General features: G+C 39.6%; 1 long non-coding RNA gene across 1 annotated transcript; it reads left to right on the top strand.

The window, feature by feature from the left end:
* The first annotated feature begins 11744 nt into the window (after positions 1-11744).
* On the top strand, positions 11745-13594 carry LOC145428269 (uncharacterized). Its single transcript, XR_013908517.1, has 2 exons — positions 11745-11947; positions 13251-13594. It is a non-coding gene; the product is annotated as an uncharacterized LOC145428269 (long non-coding RNA).
* The last annotated feature ends 1690 nt before the right edge of the window (positions 13595-15284 follow it).

The following is a 15284-nucleotide window of genomic DNA, read 5'->3' as shown; positions in this document are numbered from 1 at the left end:
TCAATGCTTCTAAGGGGTCACTTAGGAGCATTCAGGATTCTTCCTCTAGTTTCCTGCATGATCAGTAAATCCAGACTTGGAAGTTCACAGTTGGAAATTACAGCAAAAAAAAAGCCAAAGGATTAGGTGCTGCCGAACACTATGAACTTACGAATGATAATTTTTTGGCTTTTTTCTCTTCTCGTACAATGTTGGATTACCATTTCAAAGTAATTGGAGAACACTATAGAGTTACTTTGCTATTGGATTATATTGACAGGGAACAGAAATAAATGCATCTTCAGGCCTGGATGAGCCCATCCTCTCTCTCAGTCCACCCAAGATCAGTATTAGGAATCTACATTAGCTTAATTAAGTAAGTAAAATTCAAGTGATTTTATTAAGTGATTATTATTATTATTACTTGATTGATCTTTTGCTTTGCTTCTACTAAATTCCTTTAATGTAATATTCTGGATTCATCCATCCATCCATTCGCTTCCGCTTATCCTTTTCAGGGTCGCGGGGGGTGCTGGAGCCTATCCCAGCTGTCACAGGGCGAGAGGCAGGGTACACCCTGGACAGGTCGCCAGTCTGTCACAGGGATTCAAAAAGTCTAAATTCTCGACATGCTTTTTTTTTTTAAACCTTTGTGAAACAGGAAATGTAAAAACCTGTATTGTTTTAATATCACACAAAGGGTTATAAAAGGTTAGTTTGGCCATAAAAGTTAACAGATTATAGAAGAGAGCTGCTGATGACAGATGTGACTGGAGGATTGTAGATGACCTGCAAGGCCACTGAGATAAGAACGCTTTTACAGGAAGCAGGATCACCAATCATTCGACTTCCGGTTGAAAAATAGATTGTTTCAGTCTTTAAAGTTCATGGATAATTTTGTTGTATGTTAAAAACTGCTGTGGTGCTGCAAAATACTTTTTTGGCAGGCAGCTTATTTTTAGTGTCAGAAAAAAACAAGAACAGGGTTTGAAAAAAAAAACATGTTTCCATCTTACAGCATAGAATCAATACAGAATATAAACAACAGAAACAATATAATAGCTAAAGTAGAAGCTGAGTAGGCAACTCCAGGCCTCGAGTGCCGGTGTCCTGCAGGTTTTAGATATTGTTAAAGTTCAAATATTGAGGAAGGAGAGTACAAACAACCATGGTCCAGAAGATCTTGGTCAAACAATTGATTTTAATGAATACACGCGTGGGAAGACCAGTTCCGTTCGCAGACAGGGCTGATCTTCGACTTAATCAAAGCATACACAGATTTTTATAGCATCAGGGTTTGAATTAATGACGCCCCTTCATACGTCACAGACAGAATATATACATACGTCAAATCAAAACCACAATGACTTTTAACACGGTTTTTAAAAGAACATTGTCTTCTATCTCGTCTGGAACACGAGCCCCACATCCTGCCAGACGCTGTTCCTCTTTCTTGCAGAGACAACAAGAAACTGTTCCTCTTTCACAGTTGCGAGTAAACATAACTAACCTCTCACCTATAAATGATTCCCTCTGAGTGTGTGTGTGTGTATATGTCGTCCTCAAATGCTCTCTCATCTCACCCGTTGCACTTCTGACCTTTCACCAGAACAGAGGCTCATCCTTATGTGTAACAACCTAATTGAAACTATATGTACTATATTGAATAAATGTTTTAATCAAGAACCTCTACTAAAAGCTTAATAAAAGGATATAAAAGTATACCAGGCAATTTGAATAACCTAGTTATTCAAATAGCCTCATCTAACCAGCTCCTCAGAATAACCTGCGCTTAGATTCTGCTTTCTGTTTCAGTTCTGCAAAGCCTGCATATCCTGTCAGAATGAGAATCAGAATACTTTATTGATCCCTGGGGGAAATTATTTTTTGTTACAGTGCTCCATTATAAACCAACATTAAGACAAGACAGACAATACACTAACTAAGAATAGTACAATATATACATATACATACATACATACATAAGTCACTCATAAATAAATAGCTGAAAAAGAAACATGTGTAGTTATAGCAGCAAACAGTGTGTTAAGTGGATGCGTTGTACAGGGAGATGGCCACAGGCAGGAAAGATTTCCTGTGTGGTTCAGTGGTGCTTTTCGGTAATCTCAGTCTCTCACTGAACGTGCTCCTGTGACTGACCGGCATGTCATGGAGTGGGTGGGAGGTGTTATCCAACATTGTCTTTATCTTGGACAGCATCCGCCTCTCCGACACCACCTTGAGGGAGTCCAGCTCCATCCCCACAACATTGCTGGCCTTACGGATTAGTTTATTGAGTCTGTTGGCATCTGCGACCCTCAGCCTGCTCCCCCAGCATGCAACAGCATAGAGGATCCCACTGGCCACAACAGACTCATAGAAAATCCTCAGCATTTTCTGGCAGATGTTGAAGGACCTCAGTCGCCTCAAAAAATAGAGACGACTCTGGCCCTTCCTGTAAAGTGCTGTGGTGTTTTTAGCCCAGTCCAGTTTATTGTCAATATAGTCCTCCACAATGTCAACACTGACCCCCTGGATTGAAACAGGGGTCAAGTGTTTCCTGGTCTTCCTGAAGTCCACGATCAGTTCCTTGGTCTTTGCCACGTTGAGCTGCAGAGGATTCTGCTCACACCACGTGACAAAGGAGTCGACCACAGCCCGGTACTCTGTCTCATCATCCCTGCTGATGCATCCAACCACCACAGAGTCATCAGAAAACTTCTGAAGATGGCAGGTCTCTGTGCAGTGGCTGAAGTCTGTGGTGTAGAGGGTGAAGAGGAAGGGGGAGAGGACAGTCCCCTGTGGTGCCCCTGTCCTCTCCCCCTTCCTCTTCACCCTCTACACAGCCTCTGTCAGCCTGTGGCTTAGTCTTTCTGAAAGACACACACACTGTTTAAACATCTGAATGCAATATCAATGCTGCAGATTATATTATTAATGCAATAGTAATGTTGATGATTATTAACAATAGCAGTAAAATAGTTTCCCTGCTCTCCACAATATCACCCTGGGAGAGAGATACTCCCTACAAGTTATGACAAAATTTGATTCGATTTGATTGATGACCCTAATCACGACCTTTTGACCTCCCCCCTCCCCCCCAGAAGTGTGTAATTTGATCCCCTAAGCGCGCCACCACCACAGGAACGCAGCCCAGCAGCGTTCCTGTGTACTTGGACGGCGAAGAGATCTGCTCTCCCGAGGCCGCTAGCATGGGAGGCAGCAGCAGCGAGTGTTTTTTTTATTTTTTTATTTTTTTTTAACTTTATTTATCACATTATAGACATACAGTCAGGTAAAACAGGGATCACATAAAAGATAACATTGTGGTAGTACAATGAGGAACAGAAAGAGTGACAAAGACAGTAAGACAAAAGTGAGTACAAAAAATAAAATAAATCAAGGGGAACATAAATAAACAAAAGTTTGCAAGAGCCAAAATCAAGTTAGCAGTTTCAATCCGTTACAGATGTTAACAGTCTTGAGAGCCTTAGTGTTTTTTGATGAGGAGATTGTCCTTATATATTGTGCAAGTTCCATTTTTAATACAAGAAGTTCAGGCTTTCTGCCGAGGACTTTGCTTTTGTGTATATGAAATTTTGCCAAAAATAAAACCAAATTTATAAAAAAGAAAGCATCATTGTCCTTGTCTTTAAAATTATAATAGCCAAAGATAACATCCTTATAGTACAGTTGAAGATTAGGGAGAACAAAGTCAGTAATAAACTTGTGGAAATCCTTCCAGAATTTACACGTAAATTTACACGACCAAAACAGATGAGAAACTGTTTCAGGTTGCTCTTGACAGAAAGTACAATTTACATTTATTTCAGCCATAAATTTGGACAAATATTGTTTGGTAGGGTAAAACTTATGAATCAACTTAAAAGAAATCTCTTTAATTTTGTTTGTCAAGAAAAACCTTTGTGGTAAAGTCCAAACTTTTTTCCATTCAATATCTGTTACAAAATTGGCCCAATAAAATATGGCTGATGGAACAGAGACCATTGCATCCTGAAAGAGAGATCTTATTTTGGTATTTATAGACTTATGAGAGGAAAAGCAAACATTGCCAAGAGAAGAATGTAACACATCCGGGGGAGTGACCTGTAGTGGAGCACTGTGGGAGCATCTGTGTAACATGGACAGACCAGATGGGATGGCATCGAACACTATTGAGAATTCTTTAGGCGTTATCGGTACATTGTATCTCCTGAGGAACTCAGAGTAATTATAAAAGAGTCCATCTTCTCTAAATAACTGACTAACCAAGATTATTCCATTACTAAACCAGTTATTTAAAAAAAGAGTTTTATTTTTATAAATAATATTGCAGTTATTCCAAATAAAACAGTTTTGTGGAGAGAAATTGTGTTTGTAAATCAGCGCCCATGCCAAAAGAATTTGTTGATGAAAGTGAGAAAGTTTCAGTGGTATTTTTGGAATACTGTAATTGCAGAGCAGTAGGAAGTTAAGGCCGCCTAAATTAGAGAACACATGATGTGAGATAAAGTTCCAGATAGAAGTGGGATTTTTTAACTACTTTTTAATCCAGTTTATTTTAAAGGTGTTGTTAAGAGCACCGAAATCAATAAAATTTATGCCTCCTTTATCATATGAATTTAAAGCTACTGATTTACGCAAGTAGTGAGTTTTATTTTTCCATAAAAAATTGTATAATAATTTGTTAATTGACTTACAGGTTGTATTATCAACATGTAGTGACTGGGCAGCATAGGTTAGACGGGAGATACCTTCAGCCTTCGATAGCAGAACTCTACCCTTCAATGACAGGTCTCGCTGTAGCCAATGATTAAAGATTTTTTGGGATTTATCTATAATAGGAATGAAGTTTGTGGAGCATCTGGATTGCTCATTTTTTATTATTTGAATTCCAAGGTATCTTACAGAGTTTCTTACAGGTATTCCATGAATTGAAGTTGCTGAACAACTTTTAACTGGTAAAAGTTCACATTTATGCAGGTTGAGTGAAAGTCCGGAGGCTTTAGAGAATGGCTGTATATTGTTGATGGCCACTGAAACTTGCAAGGCGTCTCTGAGGAAGAGAGCTGTATCGTCTGCCAGCTGACTTATGAGTATTTCTCTGTTAGCAATGACCAGGCCTTTTAAAGAACTGAGTTTGATATGCGAATTAATTAGTTGCACAGAAAGAAGGAATAAATATACGGATAGGGGGCAACCCTGCCTCACTCCACGCTTTAGAGAAAATCTTGGGGAAGTACCAGTGGCAAGCTTTATGGAGCTGTTACTATTGGAATACAGTGTCCGAACGGCATTACAGAAGGACTGACCAAACCCAAATTTATTTAAAGCAGTAAAAATAAACTCATGCTCTAAGGAGTCGAACGCCTTGTAGAAATCTAAAAAAAGAATAAGACTATCATCCTGTACAAGTTCTGGGTAATCTATTATGTCTAGAATTAATCTTATGTTGTTTGAGATATGACGATTCCGCATGAAACCAGACTGACTCTCATCCATAACTTTATCTAATACAGGTTTCATTCTATTAGCCAGAATTTGTGCCAATATCTTATAATCATTATTCAGTAAAGAGATTGGTCGCCAATTGTCTAAGAGCAAAGGATCCTTTCCTGGTTTTGGAATGAGGGTGATCAAACCTTGACATAAAGTGGGAGGGAGTGTACCTCTATCCATACTTTCCTTAAAAACTTCTAAAAGAAACGGGGCTAAACTGTCAGCGAACTGTTTGTAAAACTCGGCAGTAAGGCCATCAGTTCCAGGTGATTTGTTAAACTTCAGATGTTTTATAGCATCTGCAACCTCAATCAAAGAAATCGATCTGTCGCAAAGCTGACTATCCTCCTCATTCAGCTGAGTGATTTTGTCTAAAGAATTTTAAAAAGTCAGACAAGCTTCAGGGCAATAACTAGAAGAATAAAGTTTGCAATAAAAGTTTGAACAATATTTTGCTATGGTATCCTTATCATTAGAAATTGTCCCATTAATATTTAGTTGTAGGATGGAGTTGGTGTTAGATTGATGCTTTTCAAGTCTGAAAAAATAGGCTGAATTCTGCTCTCCTTCTTCGAGCCATTTCCTGCGAGACCGAATAAATGCTCCGTCAGCTTTGCGTTTGTAAATCTCATCTAACTTATGCTGCAGGTCAACCAGTTTTATCTTATCAGATTCACTGAGGGTGCCTATTGGTTTGGAAGTAAGGCATGTGATCTCTTGTATCACTTGCGTCTCATCAGATCTTCTTTTTTTTGCTAAATCACTGCTATATTTTCTAAAGAATTTTCCAATTTCATATTTCAAAAGTTCCCAGTTACTACAAAATGTATTATCTGTGAGAGCTTTACTCCAATAAAGTTTAATGAATCTCTGAACTTCACAAATCACTTCTTTATGCTCAAGAATGGTACTATTTAACTTCCAGTAAGAGGTTTTAGTGATTAGGGAGGATGACAACGGGATTGATAAGCTAACCATTTTGTGGTCTGAGAGTGGTGTAGGATAAATATCCGTTTTAACTTTTTCTAAATCTTTTGAGATAAGCCAAAAATCGATACGCGAGTGTCTGGTTTGAGACTTATTGCACCATGTATAAGCTATCTGAGACGAATGAGAATCCCTCCAAGAATCGACTAAGTTGAATCTTTGTGCAAACAGTCTTATGAATGAGTTAGAGTCTGAACTTCTAGAAGGCCATCTGTCTAAATAGCTGTTAAACACTGTATTAACTCATTCACTGCCAGCCATTTTCAAATCAGGTAACTCCCCACTGCCAGGGTTTTTGAGCATTTTTACTCATTTTTGAAGAGCCACAGAAAACTGTGTGTTATGATCATATAAACGCTGAACCTACCAAAATGAAGAACAGACTCTCTTCTTTCATCCAAAAAAAAAAGCTTGTTTCTACCATTTTCCATTCTTTAGTAATCAGCTGTAGAAGAGAGGTGGGTTCCACCAAAAATGCCTGTTTTGACCAAAAAAAGGGAGAAAACAAACTCTTTGTGAAAAATACATTTCAAGCAGAAAAGTGCCTTTGACACTAATATTTCTTGCTTTGTGACACCTCTAACATATAAAATAGTTTTTCCTTCTATAAAACAGAAATAACACTGAGAAAGGTTATGTTTTATCAAAACAATTTATTTACAAATATATGAAACAATAAAATTCACTGACAAGCTGCCCGAGGTTGTATTCTAGCCCCTCCCATTGAAAAACGTAATTGACGTCTATAGACGTCAATTGAAAAACTTACGTTGACTGCCATTGACGTCTATAGACGTCAATGGCAGTGAATGAGTAAAGTCTCCACCAAAAATAATAAAAGAATTGGGATATTTAGATAACCAGCGCAGTAGGCGCTCCTCCAACCTATCAAAATATAGTTTATTCTCCCTCTGACAGTTAAAACCATACACATTGACTAAAACATAGATAGAGTGTGCAGCCTCAACTATTAGAAAAATGTAATGACCATCTTTATCTATGTCAGAATTCAAGATTTTACCATTAAATCTTCCTTTAAGTATGCAGACACCAGCAGCATGCTCTGTACCATGGGACATCCACAGATCATCTCCCCATTGCGATCTCCAAAATGTTTTTTCTTGTTCTGTTGAGTGAGACTCTTGTATAAAACAGAAATCTGAATTGAACTGCTTGCAAAACAAAAAAATAGCCTTACGTTTAACATTGTTTCTTAAACCTCTTGCATTTAAAGAAATAACAGACAAAGACATAAAGATAGTAACAAAAATTAAAAGTGACAAATAAGAAAAAGCTTAGACCAAGTAAATGAAGAACAGTTGAATTGGGAACCTGGTCACTTAAGAGAGTCCTATATAAGATGAGAACTGCAACCCCTGAGTAAGGAAATTGTGAACTTGAATAATAATAGGAATACAATAGCCTAAAACAAAACCAATGTGGTAAAAAATAAATAAAATAAATAAATGCTTCACATATGAGCATTGAAAGGGAGCTTAATAGAAATTTTCTTGCTCCATTTAAATCACTAATTATTCAAAAAAAGAATTAAAAAAACAAACAAACAAAAAAAATAAAATAAAAAGAAGCTTATCCAGCTTGCTCATAACATTTTCAGCAAAAATATTGCAGCCAAACTGAAGACCAATAAACTTATAACAAATAAACTGCATCAGTTTAACTCTGATCGTTTTATGAGTCCAACAACAAAGACAAACAAACAAAAAAAGAACGGCAGTGAAACCAAGTTAATCTTAAGATACTTCAGTTTTCACCTCAAAATACCTTGGATCAAGTTATAGGGGTGGAAAAATCTCTTTTCCCTCCACGAATGCACGACCTCCTACGAAGAACGCCAGCTTGTTTTCTTTGCGCGCAGCTTCCACAGACGGCCAGAGTCTGTTTCTTCGGGCGCGGTCGTCAGGAGACAGATCCTCAGCCAGCTTTAGGTTGTTACCTTTCAGGTAGGTGGATTTCTTAGCAGCGTGCCAGACAGCATCGCGGTAGATCCTGGATGTAAACTGAATGATGATTCCCCTGGGTTGGTCGTTATTGGACTTCTTGGGACCGATGCGGTGGACGGTGTCAACGACGTCGGGGAATTTATCTTGCATCTCCGGTAGGACTGATCTACAGACTTTGAGTACCTCCTGCCGCACGTCCTGCTTGTCCCTCTCGGTCAGACCGTAGAGCTTCAGATTCCAACGGCGTGAATAGCTCTCCAGGTGAGAGATGCGCTTTTCCTGTGCTTCAGCGATAGCTTTATATTTTTCGAGCTGTGCCTCAACACTGACAACTCTGCTCTTCATATCATTTAACTCAGCACAGACAGCATCAAATGACTCCTTAACAGCTGTGATATGTTCAGTGTTCTCTTGGACAGCTTTTTTCATCTCGGAGATGGCTATGGAGTTGTCACTCACCATTTTTTCAAGAGTGTCCGACCTCGAGTTAATCAACATGATAAGTGATGAGAGCTGGGAGAGAACCGTAGATGTCTCCGTATCCGCAATTTTTCTTAGCTTACCAGCGGGAGAGGCGCATGGAGTGATAGGGAGAGGGGGAAACTCTTCTTCCATCCGTGAATACTGAAGCGGTTCGGAAACTGCCTCCAAATAGTCGTGCATGGAGTCGATGAGAGTATTTTTAGTGTCGGCGGGCATCTCAGTGGCGAGAGAAGACTGAGCAGCTTGGCTAACATTAGCAAGCTTGCTAACGGAGCCGCTGTTAGCATGTAACTTCTTAGAATCGGTCTTTCTCTTCTCGGGTTTGCTCATTTTGGTTCACAAATAGATACCAAAATGAGAAGTAAAGGATGACTATTGCGTAGGCGTAAATAAAGTCTCTGTTCACTGTGTGTAATATATATTTAAAAAAGGCCAGGTTCGCAGAGCTCAGCGAAACGTGACTGCTCAGAGCGCCATCTTGGGGGTCTCGCGGCTAATGCTCGATAATGCAACATATTGTTTACCTTCGGTTTTAAAACTTTTTTCTCCGCAGTTCTCCTGGTATGCGGAGACGAAAATAACGTCGTCTTCTTGTTCTTCTTTTCGCTGCGGCGGAGGTTCTGCGGGGAGGATGGCGTCTAAATCGCCTCGGAAAACGGCCGGATTTATGCTGCTACTCACCGCGCTATCGATAGCTTCTGTAAGTAACAGAGTTTCGTTAAAAAAAAAAAGTCTATCTAAACTTATTTAAAAAATTATATATACTTATTTAATCGCACCGTAGTCCACTTGTGTGAAATCATTGATGTAGAAATCTAAAAGAAAGTAATCAAATTATTGACATCTCTGTTGATATATAATTTAAAGTCGTAAAGAAAAAAAGACTTACCGGGGTGAGGTACGAATACTTCTGGCGAGATGGCCCTGGCGCTCTGATCGGCGGTGTTGTTTGAACGGAATGCTGACATAATATTCTCGGATTCTTCCTCGCGATTGGTAGAACTCTCACAGTAGGGTTTGAGCAGATAACGGCTCTTTTAACTCCCCTGTCTCATTTTATCCTCGTCTAGAGAGGCATCTGTTTTTCGCATCTTTCTCCTGACAATATTGTCAGTTAGAGAGGGTTTTGTGTGTGTGTGTGTGTGTGTGTGTGTGTGTGTGTGTGTGTGTGTGTGTGTGTGTGTGTGTGTGTGTGTGCAGTCAGGAGAGTTGGGGTGTCCAATTTCCTTTTTTTTTTGGGAGGGCTGTCTGTTTTCCACATTCTGCAACGGTAAAATACGACTTAGAGGCGGATATTTGTTTTACTTTATGGGCAACAGTTGTTCTTGCTCGCCTCCTGTTGACAAAACTCACCTCATGGTTTAAACTCGACTCTGAGAAAAAAAACTCTTTCCCACAGAGGGGGGTGCTTTAATAAACTTATTCGAATATGAGCTTTTTTTTCCCACTAAGGCTTATTTTATGGGGAGATGTACGAAATTATTTACCGGGTTACAAGCAATGATAATATCGGCTGTTGACTCCTCAGCGTCATCATTTTCATTTTCTGTCTATTGAGAAAACCCATTGTAAAAGTAATGAAGAAAAAAACTCTACCGCTGTCTCATTCCTCCTTGACCCGCGGTGTGTGTGTGTGTGTGTGTGTGTGTGTGTGTGTGTGTGTGTGTGTGTGTGTGTGAAACAAGATCGCCTGTCACGGCAATTATGGTTTGTTTTTCAGTCCCTTGTAAAAGGGACTCTCAAAAGGAAAAGTAGTATTCAAAGAAAAGTATTCACTAAGGGATATTTATTCATTTTTACACATACGGGGTAGGCAGCCTGTAGGTTACAAGCGGATAGAAAGTTCTTCTTTTCATCACAAGCTATGGTGTAGCCTAAAAATGCAATTTGTTGCTAGACAGATCATCTTAAAGGTTTTTTACTGCGTCTGTATTATAGGAAAATAAAATACTATTAGAAAGAAACGGTTCTCTACAGGCAATAGGAAGTCACTCTTTTTTTCCCATTACAAGCGCCGGTGCAGCTTAAGAAAGTAAAGTTACATCCGCTATTGTAAAAAAAAAAAAAATAATACAGAGAAAATTGTCATAATATTGAAACAGAATTCAAACTATGAGTTTGTGGAAAACTAACTGCCGCTCTGTCTCTCTATACAGCACAGAGTCAACTGCTGCTGCATCACCCCTATGCTTCAGGAACCCTCTCTGATCTCCCCCCAGCAACCATACCCCTCCCCTCATGCTTAAGGAACATGACGCATCAGGTCTGAAAATGACTAGACACTTCCGGAGTATTTCCGGTAGGGTCGCAAGGTCTGGATCGAGGCCTTCCATAGTAAATATGCTGACTTCATTACAGTAATAGGCAAAATGAAATTCTCATCGTGCTCTTTAGATATATTGCCTCTCTCTGTCTTGTCTGGGACTCTCACCATCATTGGTCCCACATTGTTATCCATCATCAACAGTACACTGAGGCAAGGTTTTGTTCCATCCTTTAAACATGCTGAGGAAACTCCTCTTTTTTAAAATAAATAAATAAAAAAAACAAACAGAATCTAGATCCTTGCTCTACTAGTAATTATTGGGCTATTTCAAAACTGCCATTTATAAGTAAATTACTGGAAAAAGTTCAGTTCAGGTCCTCACTATGCAGATTACAGATTTTTGTCCCTTTTCAATCTGGCTTTCAAAAGCAGCACTCCACTTAGACCACTCTCTCGATGGACCCCCTAATGATCCTCTATCTAATCGCACGAGCCAAGGTGTGAAAATGGGTGTAGGTCACGAGGTTTCGGGTGAGCTCATTGTGAAACCTAGCCCCACCCTGTCATGTGATTTCCTGAGGTCAGATGGCCCAGGATGTGAGTGGGCGTTAAGGCGTCTGTGAAGGGATCTCAACACTGGATTATAGATGGCAGACAGTTGGTGTCGTAAACCACCGCCTCTGTTCAAAGATGGTCGCTCACAGTGGACATAAATGGCATATTTTACTCTTCTTTCAAACCATCTAGCTACAGTCGACAGGGGAACAAGGTTTGTAATGTACATGATTTAATTTGAGCAATCTGAAATGCATAATATGTATTGTATAGTTTAATAGAAAACGGTTAGACTAGCATAACGAGTGGTTAAAATGGTGTTAATGGTGTTACTGATGCTGAAAAACTAGTTCATGTATTTATTACTTCCACGCTCGACTACTGCAATTCATTATTACCAGGAAGTCCAAAAAACTTCCTGAAAAGCCTTCAGTTAATTCAAAATGCTGCAGCAAGAGTACTGACAGGGACTAGAAAGAGAGAGCATATTTCTCCTGCTTTGACTTCCCTTCATTGGCTTCCTGTTAAATCCAGAGTTGGATTCAAAATCCTGCTCCTCACATACAAGGTCTTAAATAATCAGAATCAGAATACTTTATTAATCCCGAAGGAAATTAGGGTTACAGCAGGCAGCACGCTAATGGCGCATGCGCACTTACAAAGGAACCTTCTGACCAACTTTACACAAACATCACATTGGGGAGACATGTCAGAAAGGTAGGCTGATAGGAAAAAAAACAACGAAAATACAAAACATGAGGTAAGAGGAGGAGAAAAAAAACTCCACTCAGACTGAGCTCCTAGTGGGAGAACAGTTTGATAACAGAAAAAACACCTCAGCACAAAAAGCACACGACACCATAGAAACACAAGACAAGCAACAGGGGCGGGTAAAGGGTAAGAGAGAGCCGGTGTAGACAGCGCATCCGGTCCTGCAGCATGTCTGCGCTGGTCCAGTTGACTGCCATCTTCCCTGGTAGGGCACAAGCATCGAAGGCGTTTGGAAAGTAATGCACACGAGACAAGACAAGGACATAGAGGCTAAGCAGGGAAGATAAGGGTAAGGAGGAGAGGAGAAAAGTGCGACCGCCTTCGCTGAGAGCCAAAGAGGCCCCATCTTATCTTAATGACCTTGTAGTACCATGTCACCCTATTAGAGCACTTCGCTCTCGCTCTGCAGGCCTACTTGTTGTTCCTAGAGTATTTAAAAGTAGAATGGGAGGGAGAGCCTTCAGTTTTCAGGCCCCTCTTCTGTTGAACCAGCTTCCAGTTTTGTTTGGGGGGACACTATCTCTACTTTTAAGATTAGGCTTAAAACTTTCCTTTTTGCTAAAGCATATAGTTAGGGCTGGACCAGGTGACCCTGAATCCTCCCTTAGCTGCAATAGATGTAGGCTGCCGGGGATTCCCATGACGCATTGAGTTTTTCCTTTCCAGTCACCTTTCTCACTCACTATGTGTTAATAGACCTCTGCATTGAATCATACCTTTTATTAATCTCTGTCTCTCTTCCACAGTATGTCGTTATCCTGTCTTCTTTCTCTCACCCCAACCGGTCGCAGCAGATGGCCCAGCCCCTCCCTGAGCCTGGTTCTGCTGGAGGGTTCTTCCTGTTAAAAGGGAGTTTTTCCTTCCCACTGTCGCCAAAATGCTTGTCATATGATTGTTGGGTTTTTCTCTGTATCTATTATTGTAGGATCTACTGTACAATATAAAGCGCCATGAGGTGACTGTTGTTGTGATTTGGCGCTATAAAAATAAAACTGAATTGAATTGAATATATGGATGGGTTGTCATTTTGGAAGTTGCTGTTTGTGTGAAAGACTAGACAATAAACTAATGTTGTTTTTTGCTCAGTCAAGTCAGAGTTATGTCTGCTGTTTTCTGCACAACACTGGGTTGTCAGACACAGATTGCATGAAGTTATCAATTTGACTCAATTGCAGGCTGATATTAGACTTAGAAATCCGAAGTTGCCTATTGTGTGAATGTGAGTATAACGGTCTGTCTCTCTGTGTTGGCCCTGCGATAGACCTGTTCACCCCGCCTCTGGACTGCTGGGATAGGCTCCACCCACCAGGCAGAGTGACTACAATACCCCATCAGCCTTTTACGGCTGAGAGCTCATCAAGAATGATAAAAAAATAATAAAATCATGCCCATATACTTCACTGTAAATTTACTATTGTTATCATTTATACACAATTTTTAATAGTCTTCACAGTCTCCTTTTACATCAACAGTCTTGCTGCCTTACGTTTTTGAGGTTGAGATACCAAAATATGAAAAAAAAATACTATAATACAAAATGCATTGAGAAATATTTCATACTTTATACTTAAATTAGCCTTTATTACTTACGTGAGGCAGTATCAGTTTATACTGTAAATAAGCATGAGAGGGTGAACATGCTATGCTTCATATAAAGAACAACAAAATAAACAACAAAATAAACTACCACAGCTATGCAGATGACACACAAATATATATCACAATGTCACCAGGAGACCGAGGCCCTGTACAGGCTCTTGGTAAATGCATTGAGGAAATTAATGACTGGTTGTGCCACAATTTTCTCCAGCTAAACAAAAACAAAACTGAGGTAATAGTCTTTGGCGCCAAAGAAAAACGATTACAGGTCACCAGAGAACTTCAATCTATACACCTAAAAACCACAAACCAGGCGAGAAATTTGGGTGTAGTGATGGATGCAGACCTAAACTTAGAAAAACACATTAAGACAATAACAAAGTCAGCTTACTATCACCTCAAGAATATTTCAAGGATAAAAGATCTGATGTCTCAACAGGACCTGGAAAAACTAGTCCATGCATTCATCTTTAGTAGGCTTGATTACTGTAACAGCATCTTTACAGGTCTACCTAAAAAATCAGTCAGACAACTACAGCTCATTCAGAACTCTGCTACTCGAGTCCTCACTAAGACCAAAAAAGTGGACCACATCAGTCCAGCTCTGAGGTCTTTACACTGGCTGCCTGTCCGTCAGAGGATAGACTTTAAAGTTCTGATGCTGGTCTATAAAGCTCTGAATGGTTTAGGACCAAAATACATCAGTGACCTCCTGACCCAGTATGAACCTTCCAGATCCCTCAGGTCATCTGGATCCGGTCTTTTATCAGTTCCCAGAGTCAGAACCAGACACGGAGAAGCTGCATTCAGCTTTTATGCTCCTTATATCTGGAACAAACTCCCAGAAAGCCTCAGATCAGCTGAAACACTCAGTTTATTTAAATCCAGGTTGAAGACTCACCTATTCTCAGCTGCATTTGAATAAAGCACCAAATCCACACTTTTAAGCTTAAATTTCAAAACTTGCATTTAACTACTGATTTTATCTACTGTTCTGATTTTATCTGTTTTGATTTTATATACTGTTTTGTTTGTTTGTTAATTAGTTTGTTTGTTTGCTTGTTTTAATCAATTTTAAATCATGCTTTTTATTTGTTTTTGTTTCTAATGTCTCTGTAAAGCACTTTGAATCGCCTTGTTGTTGAATTGTGCTATACAAATAAACTTGCCTTGCCTTCAAC

The sequence above is a fragment of the Astatotilapia calliptera genome, chromosome 4, assembly GCF_964374335.1.
Source record: "Astatotilapia calliptera chromosome 4, fAstCal68.1, whole genome shotgun sequence".
Classification (NCBI taxonomy): Eukaryota; Metazoa; Chordata; class Actinopteri; order Cichliformes; family Cichlidae; genus Astatotilapia; species Astatotilapia calliptera.
The sequence above is the reverse complement of the archived record's forward strand: the minus strand, read 5'-3'. Positions and strand labels throughout refer to the sequence as shown.